This window comes from Triticum dicoccoides, chromosome 7A, assembly GCF_002162155.2.
Source record: "Triticum dicoccoides isolate Atlit2015 ecotype Zavitan chromosome 7A, WEW_v2.0, whole genome shotgun sequence".
In the NCBI taxonomy this organism is placed as follows: Eukaryota; Viridiplantae; Streptophyta; class Magnoliopsida; order Poales; family Poaceae; genus Triticum; species Triticum dicoccoides.
In genome coordinates, this window is record NC_041392.1 from 42389501 (window position 1) to 42406701 (window position 17201).

The window sequence follows — 17201 nt, forward strand, 5'->3', positions numbered from 1 at the left end:
AACATTATTAAGATTTTGCATATATTTGAATCAACACAGAACAAATCCCTATTTGAATCAACACAGAACAAATCCCTGAAGACATTTGAATTAGTGAACACATGTCAACATGATAGCAGCCCCACACAAGAAGTTGGCATAATAAAAGTACAATACAATACTTCAAGAATAATACATTACTGCGTCCCTTCCAATAAAATCAACTTCACCCAAATAAACACTTAACAACAAACCAAGCTATGACATTTTCAAATATCATTTTTCAAGATGAATGATCTAGAAAATGTGATGAAGTACTAGGAGAGCCTAATTAAAATATGCCATTTCCATGTTGGCATGGATGTCCCTTGCAACGATATTGGCATCATGTGCAATACCGGCCAATCCCCTCCTTCCAAATCCGATGCAATAGAGTCCATTTGCACCTTTCCAATGGTTGGGGAAGTCATTTCTGGGTATGCCATCACTATACTTAGCATACTCATGTCGTTCTACATTTATAAAAATATTTTATAAGATTATTTTTAAAAATGTTATACAATGTTTGGAGAAAATTTCTATACTACTATATATAGTGTACAAGTTTAAAACTTTTGAATCTCACCACAAAAAAGCATTGACGGAGTCCATGGTATGGCTCAAAATGATGGGATTTGCAGCTACAGTACAGGCTACAATTCCAGCAAAGGTACTACTGATTTCTAGAACCATCACTATATGACAATGTAGGTAAACTTCACTCGTCAGTTGTAATCCATTCATGCATGTAGCTGGTCATGGCACACACACACTGGTAGACAGAGTTGGAAGTTCTGGTGGAGTTTCTTTAAGCTGGTTGTAGTGTAAGATACTAATTCTAAGAATCTAAAGCTTTACATACAAAACTGAACGGCTACAACAATGGACTGGATGAAGCTTTACATGCCAAGGTGCAGTGCTTGAAGCAAGCAAGCTTTGTATCCATGAACCAAAATGTGCACGTGTTGTGCACATACCCGTGTACTAGTATAACTATAAGTTGAAACCGATTGTTCCTTTATGCAAGGAATTTGGTTGACTTTTACAATCATATGATATTCATATTACTATGATGTTATATATAAATAATAATAAATGTCTATATACCTTGAGCCACATATTAGTGGTGCTTTTGTAACCTGTGGCAAACACAATGGCGTAATAGTATCTCTCATTCCCATCCGCAAACTCTACGATATTTCCTTGAATGCAAGATATTGGACCGAATACCTACCATAAAAAATATTTTTAAATCAGTCTATCACATTCGCCATATGGTATGTATATATTTATATTTATAGGCATGATTTTGCTCTCACCTTGATATCACCATTTTTTATTAGCTCAGTGGTGCCGGTGTCTATGATAGTAGACCGACCAGTTTTTTGCTTTTAGCGTGAGTGGGCCAATATTAGGCCCCACAGTTCCTTACTTTGATAAATCACCAAATAATACATATGCGAGGATCATAAGAATAAAGTCTACAAGCTTCAGTGGAAGGTGCCACGTTGAGAGTACCATGCCCACGTGGATCAACTCCTTTGTCATAACATGCAACTTCACAATTACCAATGTAAGACCATCTTTAATAGAATGTCAACCAAGATTTTTCTCAGAAAAACAAAGAAAATAGTAGAAGTGGGATCGTTAAATGTATGTACGTAACGGACTACCGATAATGATGGAAGTGTTAGCTCCGTGCACTACAAGATCATGGGCAATCTCCAAGCCAGAGTTCCCACATCCAACAATAAGCACGCTTTTCCCAACATAATCATTTCCGGACTTGTAACTTGATGAGTGGATTGTTTCACTAGGAAAGCTTTGTAGCCAACGATCTCTGGAACATATCCCACAACATTTTCACTTGTTGCTAAAACTAAGAACTTGGATGCATACATAATTGGGCCATCCACTTTGTTATGCGTCATCACAACCCAACATTTCCTCACCTCACCATACATGCATGACTCAGCTGATGTGTTAAACTTTGGGGATATATTTAAGTGCTTGACATAATCCTCCATATACCTTTAAAACTGATCTCTGGGAAGGTAGGTAGGCAAATCATTTGGGTATGCCATGTGGGGTAGCTCACAAAACTCTTTGGGGATGTGGAGCTGGAGGCAATCATATGTGTGTTTGTGCCACAATGACACAATACAATCTTCACGCTCAGCAATGGTATATGGTATAGAGAGTTTGCTTAGGCATGCTGTCGTGGCAAGCCTAGATGGACCTGCTCCGACGATGAAAACTTGTACCTTCTCCATGGAAAGACTTGAATATAGGTGTGCAATCAATTTAGTGACACTATTGTGTTGAAGTTGTCCTTGTTGGTACGTGTTCGGGTAACACCTATAGCTATTTATATATACAAATATCAATCGTTACTATATATTACTTTTAGTGGTTTATTTCTTTCTTCCTTAGATGGCTCTTGTTTCTTGCTTCTTTCACTGGCTTGTCTCTTTCTTTTACCGTTATTTGTCTAGTTGTCACTATGTGAGGCATTGGCATTGTTCTACACATGTGAGCAAACTGCGCCTCTCATGGATAGTGGTATAGTTCCCTAAAATTGATAAATATACGTTGTTGTTAATATAAGCGTACGTTCAAACATCCGATTAGTAAGTGCTTTCAAACAAAGATTTTTTTATGTTAATAAGATAATTAACCACCGCCTTAAAGTTATTCCATGAATTAATGAGTAGTGTTGAACTGTTGATACATGATATCGAACAATATTTTCCATGTTTTTCTAATTAATTGTCAAGTATTTAATGTGAAGAATAGAAAGCATTGAATCATGAGTAAACAAAAGAACTGGAATTTCACAAAATGGGATAATATATATTGTTTTTATAGATCAATTCATGCACTAGATGTGCCTATGCTGTTATTTCAAATATAAAACTCTTGACTTTATTGGCATGCGTACATGCTACTATATAATTAAAATGGCACTTTTGTTGTATGTTGCTCAATACATTTTTTCTAAAAAGTGATCACTTTACGAAGAGATTGTCTTTCTTGCAAGTTAACGTAAACTAAACTTTTGGGCTTCCATGTATAAACAATTTTAGCTTTTGTTGTTGCTATTTGCACGCATGTATTAATTCCTTTATCAACTTAAGTACAATTAAGAAACTGAAACCAGGTTGTAAAGTATGAAACTGAAGTAGCAAGATGTAAAGTATGAAACTGAAATAGCAAGATGTAAAGTATGAAGTTGAACCTGTAAATACGGACTATCTATTGAGTACATGAACGGGTGTTTACGCAGCCTATAGTGTGCAAATATTTGTTGGTATGCTAGTTTTAAGATGTCTTTTTTTGCGAGAAAAACTTCCAATCTATTCATCTTCAATCATGGTAGTACAACGAATACTATAAATAATAAAAATTACATCTAGATCCGTAGACCACCTAGCGACGACTACAAGCACTGAAGCGAGCCGAAGGCGCACCGCTGTCATCGCCCCTCCCTCGCCAGAGCCGGGCAAACCTTGTTGTAGTAGACAATTGGGAAGTCGTCGTGCTAAGGTCCCATAAAACCAACGTACCAGAACAGCAACCGCCGCGGATGAAGAGTGTAGATCAAAAGGATCCAACCTGAAAACATACGAACAAAGACGAAAGATGAATAGATCCGAGCAAATCCACCAAAGACAGATCTGTCGGAGACACACCTCCACATGCCCACCGATGACGCTAGATGCATCACCAGGATGGGGGCTAGGCAGGAAGACCTTTATTCTATCTTCAGGGAGCCGCCGTCATCTCGCCTTCCTGAGCAGAACACAAACCCTAACAAAGCTCGAAAAAAGATCTAAAAACGGAGTCCTCCCACCGGCAGGGGCCGAGATCCACTCCGCCTCCATGGCCCTAAGGCCATCGGAGACGGGACGGACCGGCGCCGGCGCCGGCGGGAGGTAGAGAACGCTAGCTTTTTTTAGTGGCGGCGGCTGGCTAGGTTGTAGCCACACTATTCATTGGTTAGTTTTAAGATGTCAACTATTACTATTTACTATCAACACACGTGTATGGTTACCCACAAAATCTGTATATAACAGTAACTAGGTGAGTCGTGCTTGTGTTTGTGTGCGTGCGGCTGCGCACGCGTGTTTGTGTGTAGTAGGGTTTTTTCTATAAAGGGTGGATTTTACTTTCAAGAGATAGGGTAGACGAGGAGGGCACCTACCTACACTTTGGATGGCTAGTTAAGTGATTGGCCTTCCATCACAGGAACGAAGATCGGTCTAAACATGTTTTAAGCTTTTTAGTCCTTTGGTGACTTATGTCACTATTGTACTTCTGCTGCCACTATTATTGTAAATATTGTGTGCACTTATTTATTTATATAATACATAATAGAACATTTTTTCTACAGTTTATGGTTAAAAAAACATAGGTCTAAACGCATCCAAATGGCTCTTCCATTCTGCTCATATTCCTTTCCTGAACCAACAGGAGCACTGCCTTTTTGTATAGAATAAGAAATAGATGGTTTATTTACAGGGGTGACATGTTTTTGGAGGGAACTTGGCGAAAACCCCTGACACACACTCATTCAAATTAATCAATACCCTTGCTGGCTTGTGGCTTAGGAAAAGCTGCCCTCTCGTTGATATCCTCAAAAGTCAGGGCCGCCACCTTGGTGTGGTTCATGCACGTGCCACAGAAGATGCGACGGTTCCAATCTTTCTAGATGTTCCAAAGGGTATATAGACGCATCCCACTCCGTCGCCACTTAGATTCTTCAAGTCTGGCACATTGGATCTGACAGCCCGGTTCCACACACAAAAAATTCCGGACCCCTCCCTGTCCCACACTCCACCCCTCCACTCTCTTTTCCTGCTCCTAGCCCCCGATGTTGCCATCACACCCACCTCATGCCCCGCCGCTGCTACAATAGATCTTCCTAGACCCACAGAATAGTCCATGTTGGACACCTTCGAGTTACCGCTACAGCCAACGACTGCCGCCGCCACCGGGCCGAACCCGCAGAGCATGCAACCGCCAAAAGTGCCGCACCAACAAGAAGGCCTTAGAATGTCGGGGTATGAACTTTCCTTGATTTGCTAACATGTTGAATGGTTTGTCATGCACAATTCGTCTTCCCATCATTTGGAAGTGCTATATGTATCATCGATTTGCTTTTGGTTGTTGGAAATTGATGAAATTCGAGGCTTAGCGGAAAAAGTAGGCGCATTTGGGAACGGGGCTAGCGTTAGGTACGCGGATAAATGGGCTTGTCTGTTTGGGGTTGGAGATACCCTAACAGGAGGGAAGTCAAGGTGGTGTGACATTGTCTCCATGGATTCACATGCAGATTAGAAACCACTAGTGACAAGAAGATGCTAAATATCAGCTAGTTATGATTTGGTGGAATCATGAGAGGAGGGACGAGAGTCATTGGGTTGGTTACACGCAGGTGTTGAGGTGGTGGATGATTTACTATGAGCGGCACCTTGAGTTCATGCCAAATCCAGGTTTTCACTAAGTTAAAAATGAGCATGTTACATATAATCCACACGACACCTACCCTTTTTTGTTGCTAATATAAATACAATAGTTTAGTTAATAAGAATTTATAGAATGGAATGATTCATTATACTTGTCTGTGCAAACCTGATACATTTTGTTGTCACTGTTTATTGGAGAAAGCATATCTCACTTTCGGGCTCTAGAGATACATCGTTGATGATCTTGTGATTGTGTTGCAATGGCATAGGATTCAATACCGATTACCCTTTTATATAGAGGTGCATTCTTCATCGATAAGTTTACAATCTTAAATACAATAAAATACCATACCATACTATCTGATCTCGCTACCAAACTAGGTGTATTTTCTAGGTATGAATATGATAGGAATATGAAGTATTGTACACCATTAACTCCTCCAAATACATACCTTGCTATGACTATGTGCCAGGCCGAGAGATCCTATACACGCATAGGTTCGTAAGGTATGTTCATGCCCATATGGCACTTCTAGCAAAAAATACCTACATTCAAATGAATATCAAATTTGTACAATACAAATACAGGACATGATGATGTATATGTGTGGGTAAGAGACTATGGTTACTACCCGCATTATGGGCCTAAACACTGGTACATCACTCTCGCGTATTTTAAATCTCATTTGGTATCATGGGTGTGTTCCTTATATCACCCAGATTACCTCGTACTACCACATATAGCCATTAATACATGATCAGTGTAAATTATGAATCTATAGCTGGCACCCACAATGGCACTATATTGAGCTCATCTAGGCAAAAAAAATCTGAAATCAATCTCGCCTAGGAAAATGCCTTCCGCGGAATTCTCAATGAGGTCCTTCACTATAGCAGCCTTAGATATATTCTTTTGAAACCGTCCATCCTAGATTTCTTTTGAAACCGGCCATGTGGTTCATGTTCTACAGAAAAGTAACATGCCTCTCAAGACGACCTCATGTTATCATAGAGAAAGTACCAAACAATATGGTGATTGGTTTCTTCTTACTTCTCCTTGGGTATTTTGAAGAGAATTTTTGTGGCAAATACAACAAAATAGTTTATCTCTAAATAAATCCACTCTTATGACTCATGAGTTTGTTGTTTCTCGTTACATGCGGTTGGTACTAGTTCCTGTAGAGGTTAATAAGGTTGCTCAAACAACATTATAAAGATTTGTATATATTTCAACACAAAACAAATATCTGAAGACATTTGAATTATTGAACACATGTCAACATGATAGAACCCCCACACAAAAAGTTGGCATAATAAAAGTGCAATACAATACTTCAAGTACAATACATTATTGCATCCCTTTCAATAAAATCAACTTCACAAAAATAAACACTTAACAACAAACCAAGCTATGACATTTTCGGAGATCATTTTTTAGGATGAATGATCTAGAAAATGTGATGAAGTACTAGGAGAGTCTAATTAAAATATGTCATTTCTATATTGGTATGGATGTCACTTGCAACAATATTGGCATCATGTGCAATACTAGCCAATCCCCTCCTTGCAAATCCGACATTGTAGAGTCCATTTGCACCTTTCCAGTGGTTGGGGAAGTCTTTTTTGGGTATGCCTTCACTATTTAGCATACTCATGTCGTTCTGCATTTATTAAAATATTTTTATAAGAATATTTCAAAAAATATGATACAATGTTTGGAGAAAATTTCTATACTACTATATATAGTGTATGAGTTTTAAGTTTTTGAATCTCAACACCAAAAAGCAGTGTGTCATTCATAAAGTCCATGGTATGGATCAAAATGTTGGGATTTGAAGCTACAGTACGGGATACAATATAGTGAAGATACTACTGATTTCTAGAACCATCGCTATATTTTTAGTGTAGATAAAGTTCACTTGTCAGCTATAATAAATATATGCATGATGGTCATGGCACACGTATTGGTAGCTGGATCGTGAGAATTTGTAGTGTGCATACTAATCGTGTCAACGAGAATTCAAAGTTCTGGTGAAGTTTCTTTAAGCTAGTTGTAGTATAAGATACTAATTCTAAGCATGTAAAGCTTTACATCCAAAACCGAACGGCTACAACAATTGACTCGATGAAGCTTTCCATGCCAAGGTGCAGTGCTTGAAGCAAGCAAGCTTTGTATCCGTGAATTGAGATTTGACGTGTTGTGCACATACCTGCGTACTAGTATGACTATAAGTTGAAACTGATTGTCCTTTTAAGCTAGAAATTTTGGTTGACTTATTTACCATCATACGTTATTCATATTACTATGATGTTATATATAAATAATAATAATAATAATAATGGTGTTCTTTGAGATAAATTGAAATGAATGTCTATATACCTTGAGCCATATATTAGCGGTGCTTTTGTAACCTGTGGCAAACACAATAGCGTCATAGTACCTCTCATTCCCATCTGCAAACTCTATGAGATTTCCTCGAATGCATGATATTGGACCGAATACCTGCCACACAAAATATTTTTAAATTAGTCCATTAGATTCCCCATATAGTATGTATATATTTATACTTATAAGCATGATTTTCCTCTCACCTTGATATCACCTTTTTTACTAGCTTAGTGGTGCCAGTGTCTATGACAGCAGACCGGCTAGTTTTTGCTTTTAGGGTGAGTGGACCAATGTTAGGCCTCACAATACCATACTTTGATAAATCACCTAATAAGATATATGCGAGGATCATAAGAATAAGATCTACAAGCTTCAGTGGAAGGTGCCACGTTGAGAGTACCATGCCTAGGTGGATCAACTCCTTTGTCATAACATGCAACTTCACAATTACCCATGTAAGAACTTGTTTAGTACGACGTCAACCATGATTTTTCTGAGAAACTAAGAAAACAATAGAAGTGGGATCGTGAAATCTACATACCAGACTACAGATAATGATGGAAGTGTTAGCTCCATGCACTGCAAGATCATGGGCAATCTCAAAGCCAGAGTTCCCACATCCAACAACAAGCACGCTTTTCCCAACATAATCATTTCCGGACTTGTAACTTGATGAGTGGATTGTTTCACCAGGAAAGCTTTGTAGGCCAACGATCTGTGGAACATATCCCATACTATTTTCACCTGTTGCTACAACCAAGAACTTGGATGCATACATAGTTGGGCCATCCACCTTGTTATGTGTCATGACAACCCAACATTTCCTCACCTCGTCATACATGCATGACTCAACTAAAGTGTTAACCTTTGGGGATATATTGAAGTGCTTGACATAATCCTCCATATACCTTAAAAATTGATCTTTGGGAAGGTAGGTCGGCCAATCAGTTGGGTATGCCATGTGGGGTAGCTCACAAAACTCTTTGGCGATGTGGAGCTTGAGGCAATCATATGTGTATTTCTGCCATAACGACATAATACAATCTTCACGCTCAACGGTCACTACTAGAAAAAGGCCTACTAATGGCGCACCAGTTTTGCCTACTAATTACTAGTGGCGTGATACTAATGGCACACCAGTAGTGCGCCATTAGTATGCCTAGAGGTGCGCCATTACTATCTGACTTAGTAATGGTGCTCCACATAGAAGTGCGCCATTAGTAATAAAAAAATCATTTTTTTTCAATTTTTTTAAAGAAAATTCAAACTTTTTTATTTTTTTCTTAATCTCGGGTCACTATGGCTTAATCTCGAGTCAATATGCTTAATCTCAGGTCAAATCGCACTCTGTGGTCAAACTTTCCGGAAGGTCACCCATCCTCACACTACTCCAGCCCAAGCACGCTTAACTTCATAGTTCTATTCAACCCCAGCACCACCTCACTTCACAGGCACTTGTTGATATATCTATCATATCAATCCTATTAAACCTTGCTGATGTCTAGGACTTTGTTCATGTTCATGAGTATGATGAAATTTTGAAAAAAATATTTCAAACTTCCCGATCATATTACGTATCATATTTTGAAAAATAATTCAAAAAAAAATTTGAAACCAATTTTTTTTCGGTTACTAGTGGCGCACCTAGCATACGGTGCGCCACTAGTAAGTTTGAAATTTTTTGAATTTTTTTGCCTCCGGATCTTAAAAGCCCCGTAAGTTTTTTTCTGTTAGGTTTTTGGAGATTTTGAAAATGTTTAACGTCGGATGTAACTTTTCGAGTAGATGATTTTTCATATAGAAAAGTTTTTAATCCAAGTTCGTATGCAAAAGTTATGCCCATTTTACAAATTTCAGAGAGATTTTGCAAATAAAGTCAAAATTCATATTTGTAAATTTTTCCAACAACTAGACCACATATCACATGGGAAACTTATTTTCTTTTATTTTTTTAACATTTCCATCATTTTCTTTAATTTTTTTAAACTGAAAAGGCGGTCCGGGGGGGGATGCATTCGGTGGAAGTTTTGGGCCAAGTTAGTAATGATGCACCCTGGGAGTGGTGCGCCATTACTAGTTAAACTAGTAATGGCGCACCACACCCACGGTGTGCCATTACTAGTTTTGAAAAAAAACAAATTCTGATTTTTTTTTTAAAAACTTAGTAATGGCGCACCAGTTGAAAAAAAATGAAAAAAAAATTTGTTACTAATGGCGCACCGTGGATGTGGTGCGCCATTAGTATTTGGACACTAATGGCGCACCAACACATGGTGCGCCATTAGTATATACTAATGGCGCACCACATGTCTGGTGCGCCATTAGTGTCATTTCCATCTATAGCCCTTTTCCTAGTAGTGGATGATATATGGTATAGAGAGTTTGCTTAGGTATGCTGCTGTGGCAAGCCTAGAAGGACCCGCTCCGACGATGAAAAGTTGTACCTTCTCCATGGAAAGACTTGAATATAGGTGTGCAATCAATTTAGTGACACTATTGTTGATATGTGTTTGGGTAACACCTATAGCTATTTATATATACTAATTCAACCTTACTCATATTACTTTCAGTGGCTTGTTTCTTTCTTCCTTAGATGGCTTCTTTCGCTTGCTTTTCTCTTTCTTTTATAGTTATTGGTCTAGTTGTCTCTATGTCAGGCATTGATATTTTGCACATGTTAGCAAACTGCACCTCTCACAAACAATAGTATAGTTTTGTAAAATTGAAAAATATATGTTGTTGTTGTCGATATAAGCATACATTCAAACATCTGATTAGTAAGTGCTTTCAAACAAAGATTTTTATGTTAATAAGATAATTAGCCATCACCTTAAAGTTATTCCATGAATTAATGAAAAGTGCTGGTACATGATATCGAACAATATTTTCCATGTTTTCTAATTAATTGTCAAGCGTTTGATGTGAAGAATAGTGAAAGCATTGAAGCGTAAGTAAACAAAATAACTAAATTTTTTGAAAGGGGTGATATATAATGTTTTTAAAATATAAAATTATTGACTTTATTGGCATATATACATGCTACTGTTTAATTAAGTTTCAAGTGAGATGCTTCTTTTTGTATCTTGCACTTTGGAATAGCTAAGTCGACTGATAAAAGAAATACAAATCAAAATATATAAGAAACACACTTGTCACAAATACTTGGTGGATAAGAATATCTCCTCATTTTGCATGTTCAGAACAACCAAGAAAGTATGTTGATTTAGATAATTGTACTTTTGTTGTATGTTTCTCAATACACTTTTCTAAAAATTGATCACTTTAAAAGATTGTCTTTCTTGAAAGTTAATGTAAACTAAAGTTTTGGGCTTCCATGTATACACAATTTTAGTTGTTGTTGCTGCTATTTGCATGCATGTATTAATTCCTTTATCAACTTATGAAGTACAAGTAAGAAACTGAAACCAGGTTGTAATGTACGAAACTGAAAAAGCAAGATGTAACGTATGAAACTGAAATAGAAAGATGTAAAGTATGAAATTGAACCTGTAAATACAGACTATCTAACGAGTACATGAACATGTGTATATGTAACCAATAGTGTGCAAATATTTGGTTTGTTTGCTGGTTTTAAGATGTCTAATATTACTATTTACTATCAACACACGTGTATGGCTACCCACAAAATGTGTATCAAACAGTAACCAGGTGCACCGTGCTTTTGTTTGTGTGTGCGGCTGCAAGCACATGTTTGTGTATAGTAGGTAAGGTTATGGCTTTACTCTCAATAGATAGGGTAGATGCTGAGGGCACCGACCTACACTTTGGATGGCTTGCTGAGTGATTGGCCTTCCATCGCAAGAACGAAGATCGATCTAAACATGTTTAAACTTTTTAGGCCTTTGGTGACTTCTGTACCTATTGTAAATACTTTGTACACTTATTTATTTATATAATACATCGTAGAAAAATTGTTCTATAGTTCATGGTTCAAAGAAAGATCTAAATGCATCGGCTCTTCCATTCTGCTCCTATCTGTCTAGACTAGCTGGCCTTACAAGCGAACTGTTTTTGTTTCCCGAACCGGTGAGAGCACTGCCTTTTCATATAGAAGAAGAAAATAGATGGTTTATTTACATGGGTGATATGGTTTTGGAAGGAACTTGATGAAAACTCCCTGACACACACTCATGCAATTAACCAATACCCTTGCTGGCTTGCGGCATAGGAAAAGCCATCGCCCTCTAGTTGATATCCTGAGAAGTCAGGGTCGGCACCTCGATGTGGTTCATGCACCTGCCACAAAAGATGTGATGGTTCTGCTCTTTCCAGATGTTCCAAAGGGTGTATAGAAGCATCTCAGCCTTTCATTGCTTAGATTCCTCGAGTCTGGCACGTTGGATATGACCGCCCGCCATGCAAAAAATTCTTGACCCCTTCCCATCCCACACTCCACCCCTCCTCCTCCACTCTATTTTCTCACTCCTAGACCCCGATGTTTCCATCACACCATCTCAGAAAGACAGCCATATAGAGTGTGTAAACCAATGTATAGAGACTTGCTTGCGATGTTTCACTCATGCATGTCCTCGCCGCTGGAGCTTCTGGGTCCCTCTCACATAGTTCTGGTATAACTCCTCACACCAATTTGCTATTGAAATGACTCCTTTCAAAGCTGGTCATGAGCCTAAGCACTGGGGAATTACAACAGATATAACATGTTCGGTATCATTGTTGCACACATGGCTCGAAGAGCATTCGGTCGACCAAGACTTGCTCCATCAGCATCTCCACCGTGCTTGCCAATACATGAAGCTCAATGCTTAGAAGAACCGCTCATTCCACAAGTTTTCGCTGGCTGACAGTGTCTTCCTGAAGTTGTAACCCTATGTGCAGACATTGGTTGCCCCCACGCCAACTATAAGCTCTTTTCCAAGTTCTAGGGGCATTATCCCATCATCGAGAAGATCAACAATGTGGCCTATAAACTAAAGCTGCCACCACAAGCTTTAGTCCATCATGTTTTTCATGTCCCACAACTCTGACAAGCACTTCTCCCTGGTACGGTTGTTGCTCCTGAACTTCATATATGTTCCAACGAATTAGAAATTCCCGTGGAAGAACTATAGTAGTTGATGTGGCACCAGAAGGATGGTTCGATGGTGGAACAAGTCAAGGTGTAGTGGTCGGGCAATGCAGCAATGGGCACTATCTTGGAAGATCGCGCGATGCTCCAAGACCGTTTCCCAAATTTTGTGACCTAGGATCATGCCGCAACTCAATAAGGGGGATGCTAATGCCCTTGACCAGGATGCCCCACTGGCCTCTCCCACTGAACCCGTGGGATCAACGATGCCTCCTATGCCACCCAATCCAATGCCTGATCTGGCTCCAACGAATGACCCGTAGGAACAGACGGTCGACAAACAACTGCGCTTCCCGTTGCTATCCATGGTCGTTTCGCAACGGGTTCAAAGTCAAATATTTCTCCCAAAACGACCTCGAGCCCCACACCGTAGGGCTCAACATATGTCGATAAGCAGATGGGCATGAGGTACATAGAGCGGCGGCGCATCTCAATGGATCCAGGGTGGGTGAAAGACTATATGATAGTTGAGTATGTGGACTTACTGAAAAGCTCTTATATTGACTCTTTCCTATGTTATGATAAATTGCAATTGCTTCAATGACTAAGATTATAGTTTGTTAGTTTTGAATGAAGTTTATGATCCATACTTGAAATTGTGATTGAATTGTTACTCTAGCATAAGAGATCATATGACAAGAATTATATAAGTTGTTGTTCTAAGAATGATCATGATGCCCTCATGTCCGTATTTTATTTTTATCGACACCTCTATCTCTAAACATGTGGACATATTTTTCGATTTCGGCTTTCGCTTGAGGACAAGCGAGGTCTAAGCTTGGGGGAGTTGATACGTCCATTTTGCATCATGCTTTTACATCAACATTTATTGCATTATGGGATGTTATTACACATTATGTCACAATACTTATGCCTATTCTCTCTTATTTTACAAGGTTTACATAAAGAGGGAGAATGCCGGCAGCTGGGATTCTATGCTGGAAAAGGAGCAAATATTGGAGACCTATTCTGCACAGCTCCAAAAGTCCTGAAACTTCACGGAAGTCATTTTTAGAATATATAAAAAATACTGAGCGCAAGAAGTTCCAGAGGGGGGCCACACCCTGCCCATGAGGGTGGGGGGCACGCCCAGATGCCCATCTTCTGCTACATGTAGTATTTCGATAAGGAAAAAATCATAAGCAAGCTTTCAGGAGGAGACTCCACCGCCACGAGGCAGAACCAATCTAGGGCTCCGGCGGAGCTGTTCTGCCGGGGACACTTCCCTCCGGAAGGGGGAAATCATCGCCATCGTCATCACCAATGATCCTCTCATCGGGAGGGGGTCAATCTCCATCAACATCTTCACCAGCACCATCTCCTGTCAAACCCTAGTTCATCTCTTGTATCCAATTCTTGTCTCCAAGTTTGGGATTGGTACATGTGGGTTGCTAGTAGTGTTGATTACTCCTTGTAGTTGATGCTAGTTGGTTTATTTGGTGGAAGATCATATGTTCTGATCCTATATGCATATTAATACCCCTCTAATTATGAACATGAATATGCTTTGTAAGTAGTTACGTTTGTTCCTGAGGACATGGGAGAAGTCTTGCTATTAGTAGTCATGTGAATTTGGTATTCGTTCGATATTTTGATGAGATGTATGTTGTCTCTCCTCTAGTGGTGTTATGTGAACGTCGACTACATGACACTTCACCATTATTTGGGCCTAGAGGAAGGCATTGGGAAGTAATAAGTAGATGATGGGTTGCTAGAGTGACAGAAGCTTAAACCCTAGTTTATGTGTTGCTTCATAAGGGGCTGATTTGGATCCACATGTTTCATGCTATGGTTAGGTTTACCTTAATACTTTTGTTGTAGTTGTGGATGCTTGCAATAGAGGTTAATCATAAGTGGGATGCTTGTCCAAGTAAGGACAGCACCCAAGCACCGGTCCACCCACATACCAAATTATCAAAGTACCGAACGTGAATCATATGATCGTGATGAAACCTAGCTTGACGATAATTCCCATGTGTCCTCGGGAGCGCTTTTATCTGTATAAGAATTTGTCCAGGCTTGTCCTTTGCTACAAAAATGATTGGGCTACCTTGCTGCACTTTATTTACTTTTGTTACTTGTTGCTCGTTACAAATTATCTTATCACAAAACTATCTGTTACCTATAATTTCAGTGCTTGCAGAGAATACCTTGCTGAAAACCGGTTATCATTTCTTTCTGCTCCTCGTTGGGTTCGACACTCTTACTTATCGAAAGGACTATGATAGATCCCATATACTTGTGGGTCATCACTAATACTTGAGAATATTCTTTGGCTCCCCTTGTGTCGAATCAATAAATTTGGGTTGAATACTCTACCCTCGAAAACTGTTGCGATCCCCTATACTTGTGGGTTATCAACTACACGCACAAAGCCTCTACAAATATGTAGGTTGTCAGTGTCACTGCAAACAACAGTTAGTCAGAAAACAGTTGATCTCTCGTGACATTAGAAACCACATACATACACACCATCGATATAGATCTTGATTGATTTCTCTCTGAAGGAAATATGCCCTAGAGGCAATAATAAAGTTGTTATTTTATATTTCCTTATTCACGATAAAGGTTTATTATTCATGCTAGAATTGTATTGATCGGAAACCTAAATACATGTGTGAATACATAAACAAACACTGTGTCCCTAGTGAGCCTCTACTAGACTAGCTCATTGATCAAAGATGGTTAAGGTTCCGTAACCATGGACATGAGTTGTCATTTGATAACGGGATCACATTATTAGGAGAATGATGTGATGGATAATACCCATCTGTTAGCTTAGCATAATGATCGTTCAGTTTTACTGATATTGCTTTCTTCATGTCAAATACATATTCCTTCGACTATGAGATTATGCAACTCCCGGATATCGGAGGAATGCCTTATGTGCTATCAAACGTCACAACATAACTGGGTGATCATAAAGATGTTCTACAGGTATCTCCAAAGGTGTTTGTTGAGTTGACATAGATCGAGATTAGGATTTGTCACTCCGAGTATCGGAGAGGTATCTCTGGGCCCTCTCGGTAATACACATCATAAGCTTGCAAGCAACCAACTAAGGAGTTAGTCATGAGGTGATGTATTATGGAACGAGTAAACAGACTTGCTGGTAACGAGATTGAACTAGGTATGAAGATGCTGACGATCGAATCTCGGGCAAGTAACATACCGATGGACAAAGAGAATTACGTATGTTGTCATAATGGTTCGACCAATAAAGATCTTCGTAGAATATGTAGGAGCCAATATGAGCATCCAGCTTCCGCTATTGGTTATTGACCGGAGAGGTGTCTCGATCATGTCTATGTTGGGGAACGTAGTAATTTCAAAATTTTCCTACGCACACGCAAGATCATGGTGATGCATAGCAACGAGAGGGGAGAGTATCGTCTACATACCCTCGTAGACCGTAAGCGGAAGCGTTGTGAGAACGCGGTTGATGTAGTCATACGTCTTCACGATCCGACCGATCCAAGTACCGAACGTACGGCACCTCCGAGTTAAGCACACGTTCATCTCGGTGACGTCCCACGAACTCCGATCCAGCAGAGCTTCCAGGGAGAATTACGTTAGCACGATGGCGTGATGATGGTGATGATGATGCTACCGACGCAGGGCTTCGCCTAAGCACCGCTACGATACGACCGAGGTGGATTATGGTAGAGGGGGGCACCGCACACGTCTAAAAGATCAACTGATCAACTTGTGTGTCTATGGGGTGCCCCCTGGCCACGTATATAAAGGAGTGGAGGAGGGGGAGAGGCCGTCCCTCCTAGGCGCGCCCCAAGGGGAGTCCTACTCCCACTAGGAGTAGAATTCCCCCCTTCCATGTAGTAGGAGTAGGAGAGAAGGAAAGGGAAAAGAGACGAGAAGGAAGGAGGTGGCGCCGCCCCTCCCCCTAGTCCAATTCGGACTAAGCCTTGGGGGCGTGCAGACTCCCCTCTATCTTTCCCCTAAAGCCCAATAAGGCCCATATAGTCCCCGGCGAATTCCCGTTACTCTCCGGTACTCCGGAAAATACCCGAATCACTAGGAACCTTTCCAATGTCCGAATATAGTCGTCCAATATATCGATCTTTACATCTCGACCATTTTGAGACTCCTCGTCATGTCCCCGATCTCATACGGGACTCCAAACTACCTTTGGTACATCAAAACACATAAGCTCATTTTATCGATCGTCACCGAACGTTAAGCGTGCGGACCCTACGGGTTC

General features: G+C 39.8%; 2 pseudogenes; both read right to left on the minus strand.

Moving 5' to 3' along the window:
- Positions 1-306: 306 nt before the first annotated feature.
- LOC119330428 lies at positions 307-2291 on the minus strand (annotated as a pseudogene).
- Positions 2292-6964: 4673 nt separating this feature from the next.
- Positions 6965-10328, minus strand: LOC119330158 (annotated as a pseudogene).
- Positions 10329-17201: the final 6873 nt, after the last annotated feature.